The 12,500-nt window shown below is 40.5% G+C and overlaps 1 protein-coding gene across 2 annotated transcripts in view; it reads left to right on the plus strand.

The window, feature by feature from the left end:
* Window positions 1-12,500, plus strand: part of dmxl1 (Dmx like 1) — a 372,767-nt gene that overhangs the window by 9,480 nt on the left and 350,787 nt on the right. The window contains exon 1 of one of the 2 annotated variants that reach the window (XM_073909972.1): window positions 8,008-8,076. The exons of the other annotated variant lie outside the window; for it this stretch is intronic. The gene's annotated coding sequence lies outside the window, so the exon portion shown is untranslated. Of the gene's footprint in view, window positions 1-8,007; window positions 8,077-12,500 lie in introns of those variants that run through there. 2 annotated transcript variants of the gene reach the window in all.

Raw genomic sequence — 12,500 nt, forward strand, 5'->3', positions numbered from 1 at the left:
AGGTAATGTGTATAGAGCGTCATATTGGGCTGGTATAAACACACACAGTGCTATTTTTTTTTTCAATTTAACAACAGTCCACCAATTGGAGCGGTTTGGAGATCGACCGCAACTTGATGTAGGAGTGCTGTCCCCCCGCCCACCAATATTGATTGACAGGTGCATCACCATATCCTTAGTTTGTTGTTTCACGTCCGCCATTTTCAGTGCGTGAGTCAAAGCCATGTCACCACAGGAACAGCCTTGCTCTATGTGTAGATCATTGGGTTCAACACAAGATCAGCATTCTCCACATGATCGCTCTCATCATTGTTTGTAACTTTAGGTAGGTTTGCAAACATGTGTACTTTTCATTGCGTCTTCCTTAAACTTCAGCCGTGTGCATTTCCCTCGGTCACAGAAGCTCCCTGTCATCTTAACTAGGTGCAGTAGGAATGTGTGCACGTCCCTCCTTTGGAAATACTGAACTTGCCTTAAGCAGGTCACTCTCTAGAATCAGCGCTGCTCGGAGACGCTCAGCGCTATGCATTTTACAATTCTAAACATAGGTTTCTATCAGGGTACACACACCGGCGCCGCAGCTCGGTGGCTGTCCTCGGCACCCAGTCATGACTCAGGACACTGTTCATATTTCTGCCGCACCTCAGAGCGCTATCGCAATATTTTCATTTTGAATAACATGTGAATGTGCGCGTCTACCGTGCCGAGCAGTGCATCTGGCGTGTGACGCCCTGTAGTTCTAGCCTCAGTCAAAGGTAATTCAGTGTGTGTGGTTATTAGTCTCTGTGTTTAAGCTCGGCACTTTAAACTAGCACACAGTCGGCTGTAAAACTATACAAAGACACTAATCTTGCACACAGCAGATCTCGCAACTCAATTTACAATTAGAGGGATACAAAGTTAGCTTTAGCTCTACTATAAAAGATTTGGGTGTCATATTAGACAGCAATCTAACTTTTAAAAACCATATATCCCATGTCACAAAAACTGCCTTCTTTCATCTGAGAAATATCGCTAAATTAAGAAATATGCTATCCATCTCAGATGCAGAAAAGCTAGTCCATGCTTTTATGACTTCGAGACTGGATTACTGTAATGCTCTATTTGCTGGCTGCCCAGCATCCTCTATTAACAAACTTCAGCTAGTACAAAATGCAGCAGCCAGAGTTCTGACCAGGTCTAGAAAATATGATCATATCAGCCCAATGTTCTCCTCCTGACACTGGCTGCCTGTTAAGTTTCATATTGAATTTAAAATATTACTCCTCACCTATAAAGCTGTAAATAATCGAGCTCCTGTTTATCTAACCAACCTTCTGTCTCACTACAATCCAGCTCGTTCTTTAAGATCTCAAAACTCAGGGCTTCTGGTAGTACCTAGAATAGCCAAATCGAGTAAAGGAGGTCGAGCCTTCTCTTTCATGGCTCCTACACTCTGGAATAGCCTTCCTGATAATGTCCGAGGCTCAGACACACTCTCCCAGTTCAACACTAGATTAAAGACCGATCTGTTTAGTAAAGCATACACTCAATGCATCACCTAGCGCAGTGGTCCCCAACCTTTTTCTTTGGGGCCCCCCCACATGAACATATACAAACATTGGAGCCCCCCCACCATATAAATACACACACACGCACGCACACACATATGTACTGCGTATATATATGTATATACTATGTATATATATATATATATATATATATATATATATATATATATATATATATATATATGTATATCTTTTTCTTCGCCTCTGAAGAATCACTGCATTTACGTTTCTCTGCCATTTTTGTTTTGATTTTGCCTTTACAACACGTTGACAAGCACATTGCGTGAGTGAGCAAAATTTAAATAATTATTTAAAGTTATTTATTTTATTTATTTTTACTATTATGTTGGAATTTTAAGCATGTGTTTAGATTTTTTTTGTACTTAAAAATACATATACTGTATAATAGTAGGGCTGCTCGATTTTGGGAAAAATCATAATCACGATTATTTTGGTCATAATTGTAATCACGATTATTCAAAACAATTATCAGTTGAAGTCAAAATTATTAGCGCTCCTGAGATTTTTTTTTTATAAATATTTCCCAAATTATGTTTAACAGAGCAAGGAATTTTAACAGTATTTTCTAAAATATTTTTTCTTCTATTTGTTTTATTTTAGCTAGAATAAAGACATGTTTAAATATTTTGAAACCAATTTAAGGTCAATATCATTAGCCCTCTTAAGCAATACATATTTTTGATTGTCTGCAGAATAAACTACTGTCATACAATGTCTTGCCTAATTACACTAAGCCTTTGAATTGCACTTTAATCTAAAAGCTTGTATTTTGAAAAAATAACTAGTCAAATATTATGTGCTGTAATCATAGCAAAGATAAAAGAAATCAGTAATTAGAAATGAGATATCAAAACTATTATGTTCAGAAAAAAGTAAAAAAAAAATTCATGAAACAGAAATTGGGGAGGAAAAGGGTTGCTAATATTCAGGAGGGCTAATAATTCTGACTTCAAGTGTTTACATACAGTTATTTTCCACCCTGCAAAGGAAAGAGAAATAAATACAATAGAATAAAAATATAAAACAGTGCTTTAAGCATCTTCACTGTAAGTAAAACACTTTTGCTACAGCAGTCCATCAGTCAATACTAGTGAGGGATTTTCTCGTTTGATTAATAATCATAAAAACAGACGTTTATGACACAAATGAGGGTTAATATAAATAATCACTAAACACCGCGTTTTGACACCTATTTGACCATTAAAGCGCTCACGTTAAGATGACTTTAGATGTCTGCGCTCCTCTGCTCCTCAGTGTGTGAATGAGAGTGAATGCTGACCAGCCGCATATGCTTCTGACTTGCGTGTGCGTGCTGGCACACACACATAAGTACGCGCTCTTTCGCGCTTTTAGAGCAACACGTGTACAACTGGAATATGGCAGTATATGATGCAATAATCATTTATCTCGATTAATGCTTTTATAATCGCTTGAAGCTGAAATCGAAATCGGATTTTTGATTAATTCCAAAGCCCTATATAACAGTGGAGCATTTTTATGCCTTTTTCTACCTCAACACTTATCCTCTCCCGCGCCCCCCTTGTGAACTCTGGCGCCCCCCTTAGGGGGGCGCGGACCCCAGGTTGGGAACCACTGACCTAGCGGGTTCCACACTGGCTTCTGCATCTTGCTTATATACACTATGAACAACAGCTACGCTAATTATTCTCTTTATTCTCTATTTTCACCTGGAGATACTCATCCCGAGGTCCTCAGATTATGCAGAGTCACTGATTGGATCCAAGACCAGCGACGAGATGATCCCAAGGTTTCCATATCCGGGACCAGGCCATATCCTGAGCTGCTGCTGCGCTGATGGTCATGGGGAGTGGAGAACATGAGTCTGATTCCAGTGACGCTCCAGGGACAGACGAGTCTTCGCTGAGGCCATCTTCCAGCCTCAACCACGGCGAATGAAGCTCTGCACAAGACTTTTGGCCAGCGGAGAAATTAAAATGGTCGTGCCCAACTGAGTCTGGTTCTCTCAAGGTTTTTTTTTCTTCACTTTCATCAGGTGAAGTTTTTTTCCCTCTCCGCTGTCGCCACTGCCTCGCATGGTTCAGGATTGGTAGAGCTACTCATCGATGAATTTGCTCTTCAGTGTTTGAACTCTCAGTAATGATTAAATCACACTGAACAGAGCTAAACTGAACTGAACTGAACTTAAACACTAAAACCTGAACCACACTGTTCCAGTTACTATGACCATTTATGTGAAGCTGCTTTGACACAATCTACATTGTAAAAGCGCTATACAAATAAAGCTGAATTGAATTGAATAATGATTGTGTAGTCTTTGCTTGGTCTGTGTCCGGGTCGTACATGTACGGCTGAATGCTGATCCTCTCACTCATGCTGCTTCTCTCTGTCTGCCTGTCTGTTGCCAAACACAGAGCGGGGGAGATCTTGGCTCCGCCCTTATTGTCATGTGAAGCAACAAACTCCTTAAACAGCGCGCTGTGTACAAACACACAAAATGACACTCTAACACAGTGGTCCCCAACCACCGGGCCGCGAACCGGTACCAGTCAGTGGTACAATTGGCACTGGCCCATATAAGAAATCATAAATTATTTCTGTAGAAAATATTCCCCCCGCGACTTGGTTTCTTCCACTCACCCCCGCCATCTCACATAAAATGGACTATGCCAACATCCACCACAGAGCGGGTAGAATGATCGCTAGAATAGCGCAGTGGTAGTTGTTGATAGTTATAGAACAGGTATTATAGAGTCCACATCAGCAGAGCATTTAAGGACTGTGCTAATGTGTGTGCGTGCATTACTAAGTAAGTACTCGAAATCATTGCAATATGTATCTATATGGGGTTTCACATAATCATACTCATTAGGGCTGTAGCCAATGCATAATTTTAATTGGGCGATACGGTTGTATTATTGTTAATATGTTGGTCAGTTGAGATGTTTGGCACAGATGTTGTGTATTTGATGCATATAAACCTTGATTGAAACATAATCAGACTGTGATAGTGCAACTAGCACATGCATGCACACTGAGTTGTTCATGATTAACCTGGATGCACGAGCGCAGCAGCTGTGTTCATGTGTGTGTGTGTGTGTGTCAGCAGTGTGTGAGTATCTCCAGCAGTCTCTAATGCTCATCATGAGTGAACTGTGTTTATTATAATCAGACTTGATGCAGAAACACTTTGATTGACATTCTCCCTTTGTGTGTCATCAGAGCAGAAAGCCCCGCCCACTAGTGCCCATCTCTCTATCTCATTAGCATAAACAGCAGCCCTGAGTGAGAAGCAGTCGTCTGTCCATTAGAGTGTTTGAGCTGCTGAAGATGATGTCAGCATAGACTAAGAGGATTATAGATGTGGAGTTTTACATGAACAGCGACAGGAGTCTCCACACACACACACACACACACACACACACACACACACACACACACACACACACACACACACAGTCAGTCAGTCAGAAGAACAGTGTGTGTTGTAAAGGTGAGAGAGGCTGTGGGAACAATGGCTCCTGCAGGAAAGCAGGGCGTGTACGGACATCCCATCATTACTGCGCCTCTTCCTGAAGTGTTTTCCAGAATCATCCAGGAAGAGGAAGAGGAAGTCACGGCTCTTCCCCCCGCTGCTGTCTCTGAACACCACTAAAGTCCTTCTGAAACACACACACACAGACACACACACACACACACACACACACACACACACACACACACACACACACACACACACACACACTGTAAATGTCTGATTGGTGGGATTAACCTGTGAGCTCCACCAATAGCAGCGCAGCAGGGACAGAGCAGCAGCGGTGGTGGCGTCGGCGGCGCGTCTGTAAACTGATGGTGTGTTTTGATTATGGGCTGTTTTATGTATCTAGGCCTTTACGCTCGCTGCTTGATCTTTGGTTATTTATGAGCTGTTTTCTTGAGTGAGTTCAGCAGACTCTTCACACACACACACACACACACACACACACATGCGTGCGCAGCCTCTGAAACACAGCTTGCTTCTTTAATGAGGAAAAATGAATATATTTACACACTTAAACATCTGAGATCTGCATCACGAGCCGCTCCTCACAGCAGAGTCAGCCCAGCACTGCAATTACACTCTGTGTGTGCGTGACTGAGTAAGTGTGCATGTGTGAGTGTGTGTGTATGTATACGTGTACTTGTGTATGTGCTTTATAAGGACATGCAATTGTATAATGACAGGGGTGTGACCTAGTTGTTGATCTGGTTTATGAGGACATGACTTCTGTGTCCTCATAATTCAAACCGCTTGTAAATCATACTTAACGGGGGTTTCAGCATGTAAATGATGCCACTGTGAGGGTTGGTGTAGGGGTGGTGGAGGATTTACTGTATAAAACACATTGTGCCTATGGAGAGTCCTCATAAATCATATATACAAGCGTAATGTATTTTATATGGGAGGCCGTTTGGGATGAAACATATGGGAACACATGTGCGTATAAATATATAGGAATCATATCTGGAGCTTTCTTAAGTGGACCAAACACTGAACACTTTGGAGGAAACACACTAAACACTTAAACATAAAAAAAAAAAAAAAAAATATATATATATATATATATATATATATATATATATATATATATATATATATATATATATATATATATATATATATATATATATATATTAGGGGTGTCACGATTTTGATTTTTAATCGAAATTGATCGAAATTTATGCTCAAAAAATAGAATCGTCGATGCTGCCACGCCCCCATGTCACGTCAGCTTGGCTTGCCAAGCGGGAAAAAACAGGCTTGTTGAAGGGCTTGTTAAACTGCAGAAGCAGGAGACCCGTCGACAGAACTTAAACCCTCTCCTCTTTCAATGAAGTCGCCGGTGTGGAAGCATTTTGGATTTCCAGTGAGTTATGTTGACAACGTTCGTGTTGTCGACAAATAAAAACACAGTTTTGCAAGCTCTGCTATGCACGTATTACGTACGGTTTGTCCAATAGACAACACCGGCATCGCGATTCTCCGCCCGCCCCCGTTGCAAATCCGCTCGCGAAAAGTACACACTCAGACCCTGTTTACACTGTCTTTGTTTATAAATGGCATTTTAGAACGACAACGATTTGACATCCACAGTGGCGTGTAGCATTTCTGAGCAGCTCTCTTTCCTCTCTACCTCTGACACACACACACAGACGCACACACAGCCATGCGCTCGAGACAGCAGGTCCAGGCAGTCAGAGGACTGCTTCAATCTTTCGCTCACTTGTACTTGGTCATTTTAGCAAACACCTCAGATACTGTTGGCTGGTTCCTGTTGGTCGTGCGTCTTTTTTTACCGACGCCATTATAAGGACACAGATCACTGCCTATTCACGAGTCCCGCAGAAAAAGTGATTGACAGGTGGTAATTATGTGTGTATCTTGCCTTTATTCATTTACTGTATGATTTGTTTATGGGTAAAACAAAGACCATGCAGGTCAGGTAGTTTAAACGGTAGGCTACAAATAATTAATTGGTCATTAATTAATTAATTATTCATAATCGAAAATCAATTCGAATCGAATCGTGCCTTTAGAATCGAAAACGTAATCGAATCGAGGATTTGGAGGATCGTGACACCCTTAATATATATATATATATATATATATATATATATATATATATATATATATATATATACACACATACATATATATACCCAACAGTTCTGTCTGGTTCTCGAATTTGATTGGCTGATAGCCGTGTGATATTCTGCAATATCAGCACTTATACAGCCTCTTCACTCTTGTGTATTCCTCCGCCCACACAGAGTGACAACAGATCAATAAATTCACTATAGATTGACAAATATTGCAGCTGTTGGACAACATCATGGACTGTTGAGGCTATTAAACTTAGAATCTAGTTGCTTACATTGCATTTATGTAGTTTAGTCAATGTCAGCTTTATTGTCAATTCAGCCACATGTACAGGACATATAGAGAATCCAAATTGTGTTACTCTCAGACCCTAGCTGCCATACATATAATATTAATATAAAAAGCAGAGTTTTAAGGAAATTAAAATTTACAGTATATACAATTATACATAAAATGTGGTCTAAAATATAGAATAAAAAATACTATAGTTATTTATGAGGACAGTGCCTATTGTAAATATTTATCATTTTAGAGATTCAGCATGTCGGCATCCATCAGCCTGTCATGAGCAGAGCTGAGAGGGTTGACGTCCCTCTACCAGATGGCGACAGAGACTGCATGATAAGCCCTTAGAGGAGGAAAACTCGTGTCATTTTAAACTACAGCTGATCAAATCATCATTAAACAGGTAAGTGACACTCTAAGTCGATCTCTCTCTTGTGTATGTTGTAGTGCTGTGTTTATACCACTGTAATCTGCTAGTGTTTGCTCTGATTTGGCTTTTTCAGGGTTAGTATTGTGATCTCGTGATGGCAGCAGACAAATACTGGGAGATCTCTGTAGACTGATGGCATTTCATGCTGGCCAGCCTTATCATCTTAAAATGTGAGCAGAATCCGCTGTTTTCTCATCACTTTAGACTTTACGCTAGAGAAGATGTTCTCAAACTGTTTCACCAAGTACCACCTCAGAAAAAAAGGGTCTCACTAAGTGCCACCATAATGACCAGTGTTGAAATAAAGCAGTGAAGTTGGCCAAATTAAGCAGCTGCAGCACTGCACAGTTAAAAACAGGTCTGAGTCATATTTATACAGTTTTTTAAATAGATTTTGTAATATATATTGCATGTACATATGACGTATTTGTAAAACTTTTTGTAATCTAAACATTAACTTGTATGTAGATTGCTAGGGAACCTGTTTTTCAGTGGATGTCAAGCTGACAGAACATTGCTGCACTCTGATACAAGTTTTATTCATAGAGAACATTAAGAAGCACTGCAGTGTTTGGTGTTCTGTGTTTGTCTGAGATAATGAGTATAATAAAGTTATATTCCATACAAAATATGAAGCTGATTGGTCGGTTTTTAGATGTTAAATAAAGTTAAGATGTTTTCAACTGGGTACGCCTGGAATACGCAAGTGCGTCGTGCTGCAGTTCTCACTCATTTTGCTAGCCTGTGGGTTACATTTTTGACGTTCAAGTAACCGAGACGTACCAAGAGCATACGGTCACTTTTCAAAATAAAAGATTTTTCAAAATAAATGGTCACACTTTACAATAAGGTTCATTAGTTAATGTTAATTAACATGAACAAACAATGAACAACACATTTACTACTGTATTTATTCATGTTAGTTAATGAAAATACAGTAGTTCAGTGTTAGTTCATGTCAACTCATGGTGCATTAACTAATGTTAACAAGCATGGACTTGAATGTTAATAATGCATTAGTAAATGTTCAATTATGATTAATAAATGCTGTACATGTGTTGTTCATGATTAGTTCATGTTAGTAAATGCATTAACTAATGAACCTCATTGTAAAGTGTTACTAAATAAATGATTGTTCAGGAAAATTGAAGTAATTAATGATTGTTTTTTGTGGCCGGTATCAATTGATCTACAGAGTGGTGCCGCTCTGTGGCCCGAGGGTTGGGGACCACTTCTCTGGCACGTCTCTGCTCGGCATGCTCCTCTTTCTCTAGTTCTGCGCCCATTGTATTTATGTTTAGCAGCTGATGATGCAATGCACTAAAGTCATTGTAAGCACATCGCTTTGATCACAGGCTTTAGAGAACAGTCAATGCTGATCACCTCAGTGTTATTGTATACATCAAATGATTAAAATTGTATTCATTTTTTCTTTCATTACTCAGTGATTCCTCCGCGTACCACTAGAAGTGAGCCCATGCTCCACTAGTGGTACACATACCACAGTTTGAGAACCGCTACCTGTTTCTGCTGTTCTGGCGTCAGCTGCAGATGTGAATGAACGGCGGAAGAAAGTAGTTCCTCATACAAAAATAACAGGATCTAAGGATGCAGCCAGAGTGGCTTTTTGCTTTCTTTTCTTGCTCTTCCAGCCATTAGCTCTCCATCTGAAAGAGCTTTCAGCATACGGTTATCCAACTTCACCTACAGTATCTGTAATGTTGAGCGTGTGTCTGAATAATGAAGGCTGGATCCTTGACTTGACAGCTCAGCTATAATGATCAGCTTTATAGAGGTTTGCTGTATCTTTATTATTGACACCTTACAGATGTTGATCTACCTTCACTGTTGCACACACACTGAAACCTTTTATTGATCGAGTTTAAGAGTCTCTTTAACACTTCTGTTTATTTTATGATCAGGAGAGCAGATATTTAGTTCAAATATTTTTGTTTTTCACTATTAAAACTGTTAGCATTAGTAATGTTTTTCAATTAAAATTAAGTGTTTAATGAATTCTAATATTCCTAAGTGTATTGTTTAAAAATACTCAATAATTATCAATATTGATTGATATGGGACAGGATATGGTGATATTGCAGTATTGGCCAGCCCTTATGTAGAGCATCATTAAATACACACTTTTTCTATGGGAGGCAGTTTGAGATGAAACACTGAAAATTCTAACACACACGTTATATTCCACACACACACTGCTGTACCTGCACAGGTGTAGTGGAAGCACTAAATTAATATGAGTGCACCCGGAAGTTTCCATGTAAAATGAAGGATTTGTTGTTAGTCTCTGATCACGTCACGCATGACTGCTGGCTCTGACTGAACTTGTGATGATCTTCGTCTTGTCATTCAGTGCATCCAATGTTTACAGAATGACGCTGTGAACTCATCCTTTACACAGATTAGAATGTGCAAGTGTGCATCATGTTTCCTGCGCAGTGTTCAGTGTGTTTGCTCCCACTGAAAGATGCTCCAGATATATGAGCAAACATATGTACATTTGTGCACGCGAGTGTTTCAGTTTCACACCAGTGTTTCATCCCTAACGGCCTTCCATAATGTCATAATGTCATACTGTGAAAACACACACACACACACACACACACACACACACAGTGAGCTGGTGCCCTGCCAACGTCACACTAAGATCTGAGATCATGCCCCACACAGATCCACACACAAACACACACACACACACACACACACACACACACACACACACACACACACACACACACACACACAGACACACACATTCGAATTAAAGGATGATGCAGATGGCGTGTTCACACATGCGCTGGCCTACGCTTTCTCCTCTCCATGCTTGTTTTTCCACCTTCTTGAGTATTGTGTGTATGTGTGTGTGTGTGTGTGTGTGTGTGTGTGTGTGTGTGTGTGTGTGTGTATAGCCTGCAGTGTGTAAGTGATCAGACATCAGAGAGCTGGACCTGCATTACAGAAACACTGCTGGAGCTTCTCCATCTTCAGTGTTTGTGAAGCCGCGGACTCCATCACATGCTGTGGGTGGATGAAGGAGGAGAAGATCTGGAGCTCCAGCACTTCACTGGCGCCACCTGCTGGCTGATAGAAGAAACCATCTGTGCATGCTGTTCACTTCAGTTCAGTTCAGTTCACTTCAGTTGCGCTAGCTTGATTATAATAGTCACTTATAAATGGATTATCATTGACCAAAAAAGGAGCATTTTTACTTTTTGTTTGTTGTGTTTTGTTTTTAACTCATGCATGTGCTTTTATTTTGTATAAATTAGTTAATGCAGCAAAATAAAAATATATATTATGGCAATAATAATACAATAATATTGAAAATATTGATAAAAGGAAGAAAAAAGTGTTGACAGCAGTCTTGTGGCCTCTACAAGTTTTAGGAACAGAAGTAATACCTGCTCTTCTAGTTGCTGATCTGGTGTCAGAAGTGTCTCTATGAAAGGTGAAGGCCTCTAGATTTTGCTGATTTGAGCTCAGTAAATCTGATCATGTCTTGATGTTGACTGATTTGATGAGGACAGTGCGGTCTGACTCTGCTCAGACTAAAGTCTCATCACTGAACAGAAATAATGTCCAGTATAGAATATAAAGTCCTGCTGCAGTGGAGACAGAATGAAGATTGTGTCTGACTCCATCATGAGCTTGGAGGACTGCATCCATACATCTCTGACATGACTCAAACCACTGATTAATAAAGTCATCTGGAATGAAGAAGACTTCCAGAGTTCATCAAGAGTCTTTGTGTTCATCTTCAACACCTCCTCCTTCATCAGCTCAATAATGTTGATGTCTGGTGACTGGGCTGGCCAATCCTGGAGCACTCTCTGCTTTCAGGATCTTTGATGTGGAGGCTGAAGTATGAGCAGGAGCGCTATCCTGCTGGAGAATTGTCCCTCTCCTGTGGTTTGTAATGTAATGGGCAGCACAGATGTCTTGATACCTCAGGCTGTTGATGTTGCAGATCTCTCCATACTGAATGAACCCCAAACCATGATGTCTCCTTCAATAACTTGACTGATTTCTGTGAGAATCTTGGTCCATGCTGGTTCCAGTAGGTCTTCTGCAGTATTGGTGATGATTGGGATGCAGATCAACAGATGATCCAGCAGAGAAATCCACCTTCTGACACTTTTACACATCATCAACTAGATCAAGTTATTATCTGCTGCTCTCACAGCTGAGATCCACCACAAGACTTCTGTCAGGTAGTGTAAGATACTTGGACTAGAAACAAGACAGAAACTCTGAGTAGGAAAAGCATTCGATTACAGTAACAGTACAGGCGTGGCAAGGTGGCTTAGTGGTTAGCACTGTGGCCTCACAGCAGAAAGGTCACTGGTTTGAGTCTCGGCTGGGTCAGTTGGTGTTTCTGTGTGGAGTTTGCATGTTCTCCCCGTGTTGGTGTGGGTTTCCTCCGGGTGCTCCGGTTTCCTACACAGTCCAAACACATGCGCTATAGGGGAACTGATCAACTACACTGGCCGTAGTGTATGAGTGTGTGTGTGTGTGTGTGTGTGTGTGTGTGTGTGTGTGTGTGTGTGTGTGTGTGTGAATGAGTGTGTATGGGTGT

Source organism: Danio rerio, chromosome 8 (assembly GCF_049306965.1).
Source record: "Danio rerio strain Tuebingen ecotype United States chromosome 8, GRCz12tu, whole genome shotgun sequence".
Taxonomy (NCBI): Eukaryota; Metazoa; Chordata; class Actinopteri; order Cypriniformes; family Danionidae; genus Danio; species Danio rerio.